We start from the raw sequence: 15,331 nt of genomic DNA on the forward strand, positions 1-15,331 counted from the left end.
CACAGGCCGCACATCGGGTTGGCATACTCTGGATCAGGTGGTCGAGCAGCTGCTGGGATATAGCCTCCCATTCCTGCACCAGTGCCTGTCCGAGCCCCTGAAATGTCGTAGGGGTTTGAAGACGTGTAGTGATACGTCGACCGAGAGCATCCCAGACGTGCTCAATGGGGTTTACGTCTGGATAACAGGCAGGCCACTCCATTCGCATGATATCTTCTGTTTCAAGGTACTCCACTACGATGGCAGCTCGGTGGGGCCGTTCGTTATCATCCATCAGGAGGAAAAAAATGGCTCTGAGCACTATGGGACTTAACAGCTGTGGTCATCAGTCCCGTAGAACTTAGAACTACTTAAACCTAACTAACCTAAGGACATCACACACATCCATGCCCGAGGCAGGATTCGAACCTGCGACCGTAGCAGTCACACGGTTCCGGACTGCGCGCCTAGAACCGCGAGACCACTGCGGGCGGCCATCAGGAGGAAGGTGGGACCCACTGCATCCCTGAAAAGCCAGACATACTGGTGCAAAATGACGTCCCGATACACCTGACCTGTTACAGTTCCTGTGTCAAAGACATGCAGGGGTGTACGTGCACCAATCATAATCCCACCCACACCATCAAACCACGACCTCCATACAGGCCCCTTTCAAGGACGTTAAGGGGTTGGTATCTGGTTCCTGCTTCATGCCAGATGAAATCCCGGCGGGAATCACTGTTCAGACTATACCTGGACTCGTCCGTAAACATAACCTGGGACCACTGTTCCAATGACCGTGTACGGTGTTCTTGACACCAGGCTGTACGGGCTCTCCTGCGACGAGTGGTCTGTGGAATGCACCTTGCAGGTCTCCTGACAAATAAACCATGTCTTTTCAGTCGTCTGTAGGCTGTGTGTCTGGAGACAACTGTTCCAGTGGCTGTGGTAAGGTCCCGAGCAAGGCTATGTGCAGTACTCTGTGGCCGTCTGCGGGCACTGATGGTGAGACATCGGTCTTCTTGTGGTGTTGAATACTGTGGACGTCCCGTACTGTAGCGCCTGGACACGTTTCCTATCTGCTGGAATCGTTGCCATAATCTAGAGATCATACTTTGTGGCATACGGAGGGCCCGTGCTACAACCTGCTGAGTTTGTCCAGCTTCCAGTCGCCCTAGTATTCTACCCCTCATAACTTCATCACTGTACTCTGACATGCACCAACACACTTCTGCGTATGTGGACTGCTGCCAACGCCACCGTGCGACGACTGCAGGTTAAATACACCGCATGGCCATGCCTCAAGGTGATTTAAACCCGAAAACCACCCACCAGAGCGTTGTTTCACTATGTATCAGCATTATCCGTAATTTATGAGCATGAGTGTACAACTACTGTCTGAAAAGTTCTATGCCCACCTGCAGCCCCCCCCCCCCCCCCATCTCTTTGCGACATAGAATGATAAATACATTCAAAAAAATTCCAGATAAAGTAGACTGTGCCTGTTTGATATTATTTACCTCGTCGGATAGTTTCTCTGCCGCTTTCGGTAAATCGTGCGCTAAAGCATCTTGCTCTGTGCCTAGTTTTTCGATTTCGGAATTGGTAGCGCCCTGATTTTGAGTCAATGTTTCCTGATCTTTCGACATCGTCTCGAGATTTTATGACAATTTTACCAAATCAAATGGCATTGTCTCTTGAGTTTGCGACTCAATTGACTCAAATGACACTCCTTTCATCCCTAATAACATAGCTTCTAGCTTTAGCATTAGGAACGTGATCGGTTCCGTCGATGAGCTTTTTGTGACATGGAATTTTCCACTGCAGAAGCCAGCTCATCGTTATTATTCTCGCTCTGTTCCTTTATTATTCCTTGAGACTGAGTTTTTGCCATGTCTTAAAATTTCTATCGGCGTGTTAAATAAAATGGTTACTCTGCAGACACGTTGAATATTAATACTTAACCTCGTTTCACAATCTGTTAATAACAGTAATTGCAACGTCACGTGTTTGGTATTGGAAAATTATCTTACGGCGCCCTTACTAATGTGAGTCACAACTCGAAGATTTCCAGCAAAAAATAAATAAATAAATAAATAAATAAAATAAAATAAAATTTAGTCACTAAATTGTTCAAATGGCTCTGAGCACTATGAGACTTAACTTCTGAGGTCATCAGTCCCCTAGAACTTAGAACTACTTAAGCCTAACTAACCTAAGGATATCACACACGTCCATGCCCGAGGCAGGATTCGAACCTGCGACCGTAGCGGTCGCGCGGTTGCAGACTGTAGGGACTAGAACCACTCGGCCACCACGGCCGGCCACTAAATTGTGATCTGCGATATCAGTTACCCTAAGTAGTTTTCTGGCTGTAAGCTAGTCTACATGGATAATTGAAATTAAAACTTGCTGTTTTTCTGCTCCACTGGCGATACCTTTTTCCTCTTGCTGCACAATCTTTTGTATGGTTACCACTCGTACGTCTGTTTCGTTGATACATGAAACAGAAAGCACATACGCATTGTACGGTTAAGCATGAAATAATCGCATCAAATTTACGTCTTGGTAATCGGTCGCCACTTTAAAATAGCGTTTGCTAGGCACTATTATAAATGGCTCTGAGCACTATGGGACTCAACTGCTGTGGTTATCAGTCCCCTAGAACTTAGAACTACTTAAACCTAACTAACCTAAGGACATCACACACATCCATGCCCGAGGCAGGATTCGAACCTGCGACCGTAGCAGTCGCACGGTTCCGGACTGCGCGCCTAGAACCGCGAGACCACCGCGGCCGGCCACTATTATAAAATTTCAACTACCACGGGAGTAGGGAAATTGTGCTTTGTTTTCGAGTGCTATTATCCAGCAACACTATAACGCCTGTCTTATTTGGAGGCAAATGGCATTGGAAAAGAATTTCTAGCTATTGTAGGCTTTAATATGAATAACCTAAACGTTTATATTTGACACGTGTAGCAGGTTCATATATCAGCGAAATTACAATTAGTCTGAATGATGACTATGGAATTCTAGCCTTCTAAATAAGTTCATGAATCTTGAATATCCGTTTTGAATTAATAACGGTTGGACTGCTATTTATATTTCTTAAATACTTCATTGATATGAATCGATAAATAATTTACAGTTATAAGTAAGTTCACACTATAGGTTCTTTTACTGCATCACAATTAAATCACCTTAGATTGCCTTCTGCATAACTACACTCGCAATAAGAGTATGAAACTTCATCACGAAATAGTTAGCAATATTTAATCTAATGACTATGCTCAATCAATGCTAATGCCGTAAATAAACCTAATCAAAATCTCGCTCAAAAGCTAGCTATTGCAAAATCAGTTATCACAGAAGTGAGCCTTGTCTAGAAAGTAAGATGAAACGAAGATTTGAGGCTCATGAAATGGCGGTTATGCCTTTTGTATTTTGTAATGGTCAGCAACCAGAATGAAAATGACTACAGCAATGATCGAATTACGTATGCAGCCGCCAGAGGAATCAAACTCGACAGACAATCATACGTACGAGAATCGCGTAAAAATGACTCAAAATAAAATCTTGTAGCTAGGTTTGCAAGGTATGCAGGAGAAATTCTGAGAAGATTGGAAGGTAGTAGGGTAGGTATTGTCGGAAGGGAGGCTGTGAGAGGGAGTCCTGCCTCCTGGCTGGATGCGTCAGTCGGTAGCGCACCTACCTGTGAAAGGCAAAGGTCTCAGGTTTGAATCCCAGTGCGGCACATAGTTATAATCTTCCATAAAGCTTCCAACGAGCGCACACTCCAATGCAGAGAGTGAAAATTCGGTCTGGAGGCAGCCGTATATGTACAGCGCGATGTATTCACAGCTAAAATTTTTAACGTTTCTGTCTCCCTGACTAAAATTAATGGAACTGAAGAAAGGTTTTCGTCTCTTCCGAGAGATTTACGCACAAAAGAAAATCGCCCATTTGTTCCATTGTTAAAAAAATAAAAATTGAAAGGTACTTGTGATTCGTAGCTCAAGTATCAGAGTCAAATGTTGAAAACCTAGAATTTGAATTATTAATACTGCAAGCACGTCAGTACGCTTCTTGCATACATGACAACAGTTGATGGATTTACAATGTTCGCAGCGATCTGAGAAGAATAACGTATTGACAAATTTCATGCATCGTTGTGGCCCTCCATTCACCGCCCATTTCGAAAACATGGGTGCTAGATACCCGATCAACATATTTCACAAGTCTGCCTGTGTTTTTCTCAATGGGTAAGCAGTATTGTTTTCCAGAGGCAAGCATTACAAAAAAATTGAAATCAGTGCGGCAGTAATTCTCTTTTTTCGTTGATGTCCGTATTTTGACATGGGAACTATAAAGATACTGAAACCTCTAAGTACAATGGCTTTAAACCGACTTACAAAACCTACAAAAGGCTTTGGAACGTGCACTAAGCAGGTCTTTATTAAAAGTTAATAGTAAAATCCACGACGCACCAAAGAAAGCTTTTAATTTCCTTGTGACTCGAAACTACTTTTAAAATGCTATGATATGACGCTCAGAAATATCAATTTACACAGAAATACTAGTGGATAACTATCGATGTTTAAGGAAAAAGATTAACAGTTAAAACTGATATTATGTAGAGAAAAGGATACTTCTTTAAGTGTCTGCTAACGGGTTGCATGTGAACTGCGTACACCAGTTTCTACCTCATTGTGTTGCCATGTGAATTGCGGACCGAGCTGGCTTATCGACAAATCCAATAATTGCTCCTCAAATCGAAATTCGTGAATTGTGGACAGTCATTTACTCACGTTCGAGAAACACGTCGTTCTGCTCATCCACTTAGTTATATCCACTTTTATTTATTCACTACTCATATAGGTGTTTCACATTCCCGCTTAATCATGTACATCGTCCATCGATACCACAAAGGAAGCAATCGATTCAGCCACAAAAGTTGGCTATGAAGAGTTGGGGTGGCCGTTAGAGGAAGACACAGGGGCTAGCTGCGCCCAACCACTGGACGTGGAATTTTCACGCCTCTGCGGAAAACCTCACCACAAAACCACAAACGAAGGTCTAAGAGGCCGCCGATCGCGCTCCAAAAGACAATTGATCGGGAACACCGTTATTGTGAAGGCAGCAGGTAAGTGAATACAGAAATACTAATATTAGATGTTTGTCAATCATGTGTTTTTTGTTCGATGTTTTGCTGTAATTTCGGTGGCGAATATGAGAGACAATCAGCCAACGTCCTCGTGGTGTCTGCCAGGTAACGGTAACAGGTTGACCAGTCCTCTGTCCGCAACTCACGTGTCTCCAGTTAACCCTTGTCCTCTGTTCTCATAATTAGGAGCGGGCTGTCCGCAGTTCAAAAGTTGTGTGCTAATGAAAGCGTGCTTCATTTCTCTCTGTTGACGTATAAAGGTTTGAAATTAACTTATTTATGCAGAAGTTTTTGTGTTTCCTTCACCCCACATACGTGAACAATTCTGAACCTAAAAAATAATTAAACCTGCAGGTTGTATATAAAAGCTACCAGACAGTAACGTCACATAATGGGGGCGCTTTGTAAACCAACTATGTAAAGAGTTTGTGGGGTGGCGGGTGGAAATTTTATGAATTATGTATTATTATTTGTTTTGTATTGCCGTTCTCAACACAGACTCTCTAATTACAATGTTGGCAACCAGAAAGTGATTAGCAAAAACGTGATGCCTACAGTTAAAGTTCACTTTACCCACTCTCATGGAGAATAAAAGTAATTGATTATTGAAGTTCATTACTCTGAGGATTTAGGATGATGTCTGGGATTCATAGAAAATGCAGTTTACTATAAAAAATTTTACAATATTCTGAAAACGATAAAGCGTAAATTTCCAGACATTTCATTACTCATATCAGCTATTGTACTATCAAAGCTGTTCAGAGTCTATTGCATGGATCCTATTATCTCTAGATAACGAAACTGTTCTATAATCGTTATCGATGGAAATATTCAAAGTGAATGCTCGCCAAGATTTGATGTTAATACTCATCAGACGCCACACTAGTAATGGTAGAAAGACTGTCCTGCAGCGACACGTGAAAATACGACATATGCAAACTGAGACAAAATCACTGGAGTCGTTCCGTAATTAACACTTCACTCCAATGCGAACTCATTGTTATGTGCATATCGAGTTACATAATATGGCTTCCAAGGCTGTTCCTTGCGCCTTCCGACACGGAGTGCACGCTGATAGGAATCTAGAAGAGAACTGGTGTAGGGAAGCAGCCTACTCACGCCTTATAAAATTCACATCAGTCTTTCCACTGTGTGCCAGCCAGTGCGCTGTAACTATTTCTGACGTCATAAATGTTGCGCAATACTTTAAAAATCAAGTAAATAACCTGAAACGTTTCCAGCATGTCAGGAGTAATACTAAATCAATATGTGTTGAATATCAGTTCAATAACTTTAACCATTTTCGAAATTTGGACGTTTTTCTGTAAAAATCATTGGCGCAACAGAAAAGAGCTAGAAACTTAAAAATTTATATTTAGATTCCTTTTGTATAATAATTTAGTAGAAACAGTATTCTGGATCTCACAAATTAAAATTTTAGTTGAAATTCATGATTTTCTGGTTTTTGTCTTAGAAATTAAGGAAGCAAGATAGATTAAGTAGGCGAATAAATAAAGCTAGGATGTTTAAATTTAAGTAGAAGGGAGATCCGCTATAATCATAAAGATGTGAGAAGTTTCAACTGAATAACTATAAAACTACAGCGATAGCGTATCTCCAAAGGGCAAGTTCAGAGCTCGTCCACTGCATGTAGTGTAGTAAATTAATTCTCTCGCCCAAAATATTTGACTTAGCCACGTTAGACTTTTATTATGATTACTTACTTGTGTACTGATTGCACATTTAAATTGAGAGCTTCATTGGCCATCAGCAAAGGAAGCAATGATTTATTCGATAACTTAAAGTGGTGCATTACTAGCCCAGCGGGTAGTTGGGAGAGCAGATTTGATCAGGCGTTCCCTTAGCCGTCCGCACTGTGGCTTTATATGTAAGAACACTGTGTGAGAAGAAAAAGGCCCCAGTTCTCTCCAGACACTGATTAGCGCACCACCTGTACCGGGAGTCGTGTCGCGTATCGTTGATATAAACAGCCTCGGATGCAGTAATAAGTTACTCGGGATACACGTAACCATGAAATCGCTTTCGAGTGAAGTGTTAATTTTGGGATGACGTTAATGATCTATCTTTAGCCTGCGCATGTCGTATTTCCATGTGCCGCCGCAGGACAGACATTCTACCATTATTTGCGTGGTGTTTGATGAACATTATCATCAAATTATGGCGAGCATTCACTTAAACATTTAATTTGAACAGTTATAGTTGCATCAGTGCATTAGACTCTGAACTGCTCTGGTAGTTCGATTGTATGGATTCTTTTTGGCCTGTGACTTTCAGAATATAGTGAACATTTTAGAGGGAATGGTTTTTGATTATGAATCCCAGACAATCTCCTAATTCCTCAGAGCTATAAGCTGTAGCTCTAAATGTATTTCTCAGATGAAGTGGGCACTAGGAATTCTAATTACACGCTTCACGTTTTGCTAATCACTTTCTGGTTGCCAATATTGTAGTTAGAGAGCCAGTGTTGAGAACGGCAAACAACAGCATTAAATAAATAATAGGAACATTAACGATAAATCCACCCGCCGCCCCACACTGGGGCACCAAAGGAGCAGCTGACAACATTTGCCTTACTGACCAGCTGCTGTGGCTAGTAAAACAGCACTTCAAGTTACTAAATAATTAATTGTTTCATTCGCTGGAGGCCAATGAAGCTCTCGATTTCATTGTGCACTCAGTACACAGGTAAGTATCTCTAATAAAATTCTAATGTGGCTAGGTTAAATACTTTTGGCGAGGGAATTATTTTAGTTGTCCTGCACGCAATAGATGAGCTCTGAACTCGCCCTTTGGAGAGACGCTACAGCTATAGTTTTATAGCTACCGTTTTGAAACTTCTCACATCTTTGTTATTATTTAGGGTACCTCCATTATACCTAAATCTAAACATCCTAGCTTTATCTAATCACTTGCTTAATCTATCTTGCTTCCGAACTTTTAGGACACAATAACAGGAAATCATGAATTTCAACCAAAATATTACTTTGTGAGATCCAGCACGCTGTATCCATTAAAAAGGCTTCCTAATATAAATTTTAAAGTTTCTAGCTCCTTTCTGTTGCACCGATGATTTTTCGTGAAATGTCCAAATTTCGAAAACTGTTAAGGTTTGTAAACTGAAACTTAACACATTATTATTTTAGCGTCATTCCCGACATGCTATTAACTTTTCAGATTATTTATTTTACTTTAAGGTACTGCGCAACATTCATTATGTCATAGCTAGTTACAGCGGAATGGGCTGGCACACAATGGAAAGCATATGAATTTAATATGGCATGAGTAGGCTGCTTCCCTACAAGTTGGAAGAATGAACCTACTTACAATTGTGAGAAATTTTATCGCTACAAATTTACTGGCGACTCGAGGTAAATTTTACAGTTTTATCACGGTCATTCAACGAGACGCAGCACTTGAGTCTCGGCCAAACCTTTTTAAATGCCACCGCCACATTTTTAACCCCTCACTGAAGAGGCTCCTGGTCACAAAATAATAAAAATATTTGCCACAGAAGTTTGTACATCTTACTCATGACATTTTGCAAACCTACACGAACAGTTTGAACAAACAGACAGTCGAGTGGGGAATATTTCTAAACCAAGACTAGTTAACATGAAATCACACTTAGTGCATTATTACAGTTTTGGAGAACTGTTTTCTTTCACCAACATTGTTTAAATAAAATTTCATTTCCTTATTTACACCTTTTTCTTCAGCATTGATCATTTCTATTGGAAAAAAAATTATTTCCAGGCGAGTTCCCATTCGTTATTCTATTAATGAGTTTATACATCTCACCCGGCATCACTAACGAAATATTATTTTATCTCCAGAATGAGATTTTCACTCTGCAGCGGAGTGCGCACTGATATGAAACTTCCTGGCAGATTAAAACAGTGTGCCGGACCGACATTCGAACTCGGGACCTTTGTCTTTCGCCGGCAAGCGCTCTACCAACCGAGCTACCCAAGCAAGACTCACACCCCGTCCTCACAGCTTTACTTCCGTCAGTACCTTGTCTCCTACTTTCGTAACTTCACAGAAGCTCTCCTGAGTTGCAGAAATGTTTATTAAAATCTTGGACTACTGCACAATTTTCTTTCTATTGTTAGTAACTTAAAACATCGGCTATCTGAACTACTGAAATTAAATGTATGCCCAAGGATAAGTTTTCATTTCGTTTTCATCATACTTTTGTTACTTTCTAATGTTTTTTCACGTTTTCAGTGATTCCCTTCACATGCCATCTAAAGCATTTGCGATTATTTTTTTACTTCTTGGAATTCTTTGATAATATTCTATCTATTTTCTTAGTGGCATCAGCTACCTTAAATGATAAAACGTAATGTCTATCCACAATAAGTTTCTGTTCGTTTTTTTTTCATAATTTTTTGCAGTTTTCAGTTGTTTATTTTTCACTTTTTCTTAGTATCTTTTCACATCTTTTCTAAGACGTTTACAAACGGTTTTCGTGAACACAACATTCGCTGGGTGGGAGAAGTTAGCAAGAGGGAATTAGTCTTACAATTAAGGCTCTGTGTCACAACTGTTGTTACAATACACCCAGCAGATACCTGTGTCGGAGCTGGAGCAGCGCGGGCACAAGCGGGGGCGTCGGAATCCCGCCCCTCCCCCCTCCGCCCCCAGGGGACGCGCAGCACGTGCCCGCATACCCAATTAAGGCAGGTCAACACGCCAGAGCTGCCCCGCTCGGATGTCTCACCTCTCGCGTCCACGTGTCCGCCCCAGACGCCGGGGGCGACCTTTCTGTCTGAGCTGACCGACCAGCACAGAGGCACTGCTGATCCACCGGCTTGCGTCCCAAAGGTATTCTTAACAGCGAGTCCCAATGTCCCGACTCCTGCCACGGTTTTATAATCAAAAGGCGCATTTAACAGTGAAAAAAATTATTTTTCAGAATAATTTCAATTTTACAGAAATAAAGGTGTCAGACAAGCTTGCGCACTATCCCCTGTTATCTTTAACGTATACATTGAAGAGGCGCTGAAAAAAGTAAGGGAAAATTCACAGATAGGTGTAGTAATTCACGGCCAACGAATAGATATGATAAGATATGCCGATGATATAGCTGTCCTGGCTGAAAGTGAAGAAGATCTTGTAGTCTTACTGAATAAATGGATAAAGTTATGGATGAAGAATATAATATGAGAATTAATAAAGCAAAAACATAAGTAATGGCATGCGACAAAGAAGATCAAGTGAAAGTCCAAGCTCAGGTAGGCAATGAACTGCTTGAACAAGTTGATAAATTTACTTATCTGGGCAGTAATATTACCAGGGATGGAAGGAGCAAGGCAGAAGTGAGAAGTAGAATAGCTCAAGCAAAGGCTGCTTTTAACAAGAAGAAAAACACATTAACATCTAAGAGCATTAACCTTGAAATCAGGAAAAGATTTTTGAAATCATATGTGTGGAGTGTGGCATGCTATGGGTGTCCTCTCGGGGCAGAGGAAGACCAGAAGCTAAATTCTTTTGAAATGTGGTGCTATAGACGCATGCTCAAAATAAAATGGATCGACAAGGTCACAAACGAAGTGGTTCTGGAAAGAGCAGGTGAGAAGAGAAGCTTCTGGAGTTTCATTGTTAAAAGAAGAGTGCAATTTACAGGCCATCTATTAAAACATAAAGGACTCCTGAACACAATCATAGAGGGATATGTCGAGGGAAAAAAAGAGGAAGACAACGACTGAGGTACATGGATCAAATCGTGAAAGATGTGGGATGTAACACCTATAAAGAAATGAAAAGCTGAAAGACGCACAGAATGGAGACAAGTTGCCATTGTAGCTGTTGCAAACCAATCCTTGGATTGACCACTACAGAAGAAGAAGAGAAGAAGAAGATGTCGTATCGTTGTGAAACGCCGCGTGGCTAATACACGTCTCCACTAATAACGCAACGCTCTGATAACTGGCACCTAGTTGTGGACAATATGGGGTGTGTCCACCCTGCCTGCCGCCGTGGCCGAGCGGTTCTAGGCGCTTCAGTCTGGAACAGCGCGACCGCTACGGTCACACGTTCGAATCCTGCCTCGCGCATGGATGTGTGTGATGTCCTTAGGTTAGGTGGAAGTAGTTCTAAGTCTAGGGGACTGATGACCTCAGATGGTAAGTCCCATAGTGCTCAGAGCCATTTGAACCATTTGTGTACAACCTTCGCCTTTCAGCGACGTGCCTGAACGTCTGTGAAGAAATGAGAGCCGATTCTTTCTCAACAAGCGAAACTAAAGATGTTATTGGACTCTTGGTTCTGGGGCGAAGTCGACGTTCTAATTCATCCAAATGGTTTTTCATTGGGTTCAGGTCGGGACAGTGAACAGGTAAAACTATTTCATGATTGTTATTGTTGACAAACCATTGCCTCACATATTTTTGTTGATCCATTATGGACTGTGGGACAACGGCTGGCATGTATTTCTTGATGCAATAAAATACCAACAGCCGTATGTATTGCAGAAATTTATTTTATGAACTTCTTATGTGCTACCAGTTTCAGCATTACATTGATCCCTTCTTCAGGTCCCATGCGTCATAGTCGTAAAATCGCTATACATGGAGGAGCCATATAACTGGACTATGACGTGTGGGGCATGGCATCAATGCAATGCCGAAACTGGTAGCACGTAAGAAGTTAATAAAATAAATTTCTAAAATACATACGGCTGTTGGTAAATTAGGTTCCTTTAAAACAAGGAGCATTCTCATACTGATGCAGTCATCGTCTACGAATTGTTCTTCAACTGTATGCAGTACACGATACTGTAAATGTGTTCATATCATTTATCATTAGGCATTTTATTAAGCACAAAAAGGGGGCCACACCGTAACTGTGGTGTCACCGCCAGACACCACACTTGCTAGGTGGTAGCTTTAAATCGGTCGCGGTCCATTAGTACATGTCGGACCCGCGTGTCGCCACTTTCAGTGATAGCAGACCGAGCGCCACCACACGGCAGGTCTAGAGAGACGTACTAGCACTCGCCCCAGTTGTACGGACGACGTAGCTAGCGATGCACACTGACGAAGCCTCGCTCATTTGCAGAGCAGATAGTTAGAATAGCGTTCAGCTAAGTCAATGGCTACGACTTAGCAAGGCGCCATTAGCAGTATATTGTCTGAAACTACAGAGTCTCACTTGTATCATCAAGAACGCTGTATACAAATGATGGATTAAAGTTAAGTATTCCAGAAGCTACGTACTTTTCTTGATAGCATTCATTACGTATCCTGTTTCAGACCTCACGCCAGCCTGCGTGAGTTTAAGTGCGTGCCTTTCGGCTTCCTCGCATTGTGTCTAGGCTGTCTTGCCTAGACACAACATTTTTGGCGACTAGGCTTAAAAGACGATTTCGCGTGCGTATTGCTCTAATTTACTTGTCATGGCTTCGCCACAATCTCCAGATGTACTGTCCGAATTTTATCGCTTGCAGAATCAGCAGACGCAGGCGTTATTGGATGCCCTTGGACAGCTCGTCCAGGGTCAACGTGCACTGCAAAACGATGCGGCCGCCGCTGCTTCACCGCTACCGCAGCCACAACATGCAGTTGCACCCCCATTTCGACCGTATGATGCAGCGGTGGAAACCTGGACGGAGTGGTCACGCCAATTTGGATTCCATCTCGCCGCCTACAGAATTCAAGGTAACGAGCGGCAGCCTTTTTTATTTGCCTGTGTAGGGGTGCAAACCTACCGTGTAATAGTGAAATTGTTTCCCCAACGCGACGTAGCGACTCTGTCCTACGAAGAAATTTTGTCGGCGTTAGATGCCTATTTCAAAGAAACAGTCAATGTCGTTGCAAAAAGGTATACGTTCTTTCGTACAAAACGTACGGCCGGTCAGACTAATCGGGAGTGGGTTGCAAATTTTAAGGCCTTACTAGGGATTGTGCTTTTGAGTGTGAATGTGGCCTCCCTTATTCAGATACAATGGTACGTGATGCAATTGCACAGAACGTTTCTGATGTTCGTATACGGGAACAGATTTTGAAACTAGTTAATCCCTCCCTTCAACAAGTGATAGACATATTGGATAGGCAAGACACACTTGACTTTGCACGGGAATCATTTGAAACTTCGCCAGCCGTGTGTCACGTTAACCGGCCCGCCGGGCGCGCTGCACGGAACGATAAACAGCCCTCGCGCTCGTCCGCGCAGCTGCCGCCTAGCTCCCCACGTGTGCCGCGTAAGCGAGCAAATGCAGTGAAATAATGCCCGCGGTGTGCGACTAGACATTCGCGTGAACATTGCCCGTCACGCCAAGCTATTTGCTTTTACTGTCATAAGAAAGGACATGTTCAAAGTGTTTGCCAGAAAAAGCTCCGATCCGACACTCACTACCATTCCAGGCCCTTTGCTTCGCGCCAGAATCGAACCAAGAATAATCAGGCTCGTGAACCTTCGCCCATGGACATTCATGTAGTTAATTCCACTCCGTCCAGTGTCCCTTTCTCTAACAGTGACTGTGTTCGTCCCACAAAACGTGTGCGTCGACGTCAACGGAAATCCCGTCAGGTCGCAAGTGCTTCTGTACCTGTATCAGTTCAAATTGCACGAGACAGTCGCTCTTGTCGTCAGCAGGACAATAAACTTTTTGTAGACTTGGACTTTGAAGGCAAAGTGATCCCATTCCAGCTCGATACCGGAGCTGCAGTTTCGTTGATCAATCACGACACGTGCAAACAACTGGGCAAACCTCCGTTGCGTGCCGCAAATGGTAAGCCCACCAGTTATTCGGGATAGCATCTCCCTGTGTTAGGACAGTGCAGCCTTCTTGCAACATACAAGGGACAAACAAAACTTGTGTCATTTTACATACTTCGTTCTTCTGCTGCAGTGAACTTGTTTGGTTTAGATTTATTTCAAATGTTTAACTTGTCAATAGTCAATCAGGTCCTATCAGTGACCCAGACTGTGCCTTCCGCCGGTGTTTCTCGTCTATGTGACGAATTTGCAGACATTTTTGCACCGGGCCTTGGTTGCGCTAAGAACTATGACGCACATTTGGAACTGAAAGTAAACGCGCAACCGAAATTTTTCAGAGCGCGCCATGTTCCCCATGCATTGCGTGATGACGTCGCAAGAACATTACACGATTTAGAATCGCAAGGTGTGATTGAACATGTGCAGACTATTGTTTCCGACAATGGCCCGCAATTCATGTCCGCAGATTTTCAGTCATTCTGCAAGGCCAGTGGTATTCAACATTTGACATCCGCGCCGTTTTCGCCTCAGTCAAACGGTGCTGCTGAACGATTGGTCCGGACTTTCAAGTCACAGATGTTGAAGTTGAAAGAGTCGCATTCTCGGGAGGACGCGTTATTGCTCGTTTTGTCCTCATATCGCTCTCAGCCCCGAAATGATCGCTCGCCAGCTGAGTTGCTCCACGGTCGTCCTCATCGAACCTTGATGTCTTTGCTGCATCTGCCGCATCAGGTTCATGTGCAGCGGCAGACTCCTGTTTTTGCTCCAGGCGACGTTGTATTCTATCGCAACTATCGCGGTTCACAGCGTTGGCTCGCAGGGCGCATTCTTCGCTGCCTTGGCCGCACAATGTATTTGGTATTGGGGGCCTCTGGTGAGGTGCGTCGGCATCTCAATCAGCTGCGCCTCTGTCGTCGCACGGGTTCTGCCGTTCCCCGTCTGCTTTCAGCGACGGTGCCGTCCGGTCAGCGCCCTGGGGACCCATCTACTGGCTCGCCTCATCCCCAGGTGTTACCGACGCTGCCTTCCATTTTGCCCCATGGCGACGCGCCGCCGCCGCCGCCTGTTCTCCCGCCGGCGCCGCCCGCAGTGGACGCGTCGCTGCAACCGCCTGGCGCCTCCCTGGGTCACGCGCCGCCGATCGCTTCCCGTGACCCGATGTCCTCCGCCATGGAACTTTTGCCCGCTCCGGACCAGATGTCGTCTTCGCCCGTCGGGTGCCCCGACGCAATGGAGGTCGACCCTTAGCCCCTCCTATATCTCTAAGGGCGCATACACCGCATGTTGACGTGCACCCTCGACTAGGTTTTCAGGCTTTTCCTAGCTCCCCTCGGACCGAATGGCCGGGTGCGGGTGGCACAGCCTCGCCTGTTAGGCTCCCCACCTCATCGCATACGTCAACATGGGGTTCTCTCCACGGCGGGCGGAAGCCTTATAACACGA

This window comes from Schistocerca piceifrons, chromosome 3, assembly GCF_021461385.2.
Source record: "Schistocerca piceifrons isolate TAMUIC-IGC-003096 chromosome 3, iqSchPice1.1, whole genome shotgun sequence".
NCBI classification, from domain to species: Eukaryota; Metazoa; Arthropoda; class Insecta; order Orthoptera; family Acrididae; genus Schistocerca; species Schistocerca piceifrons.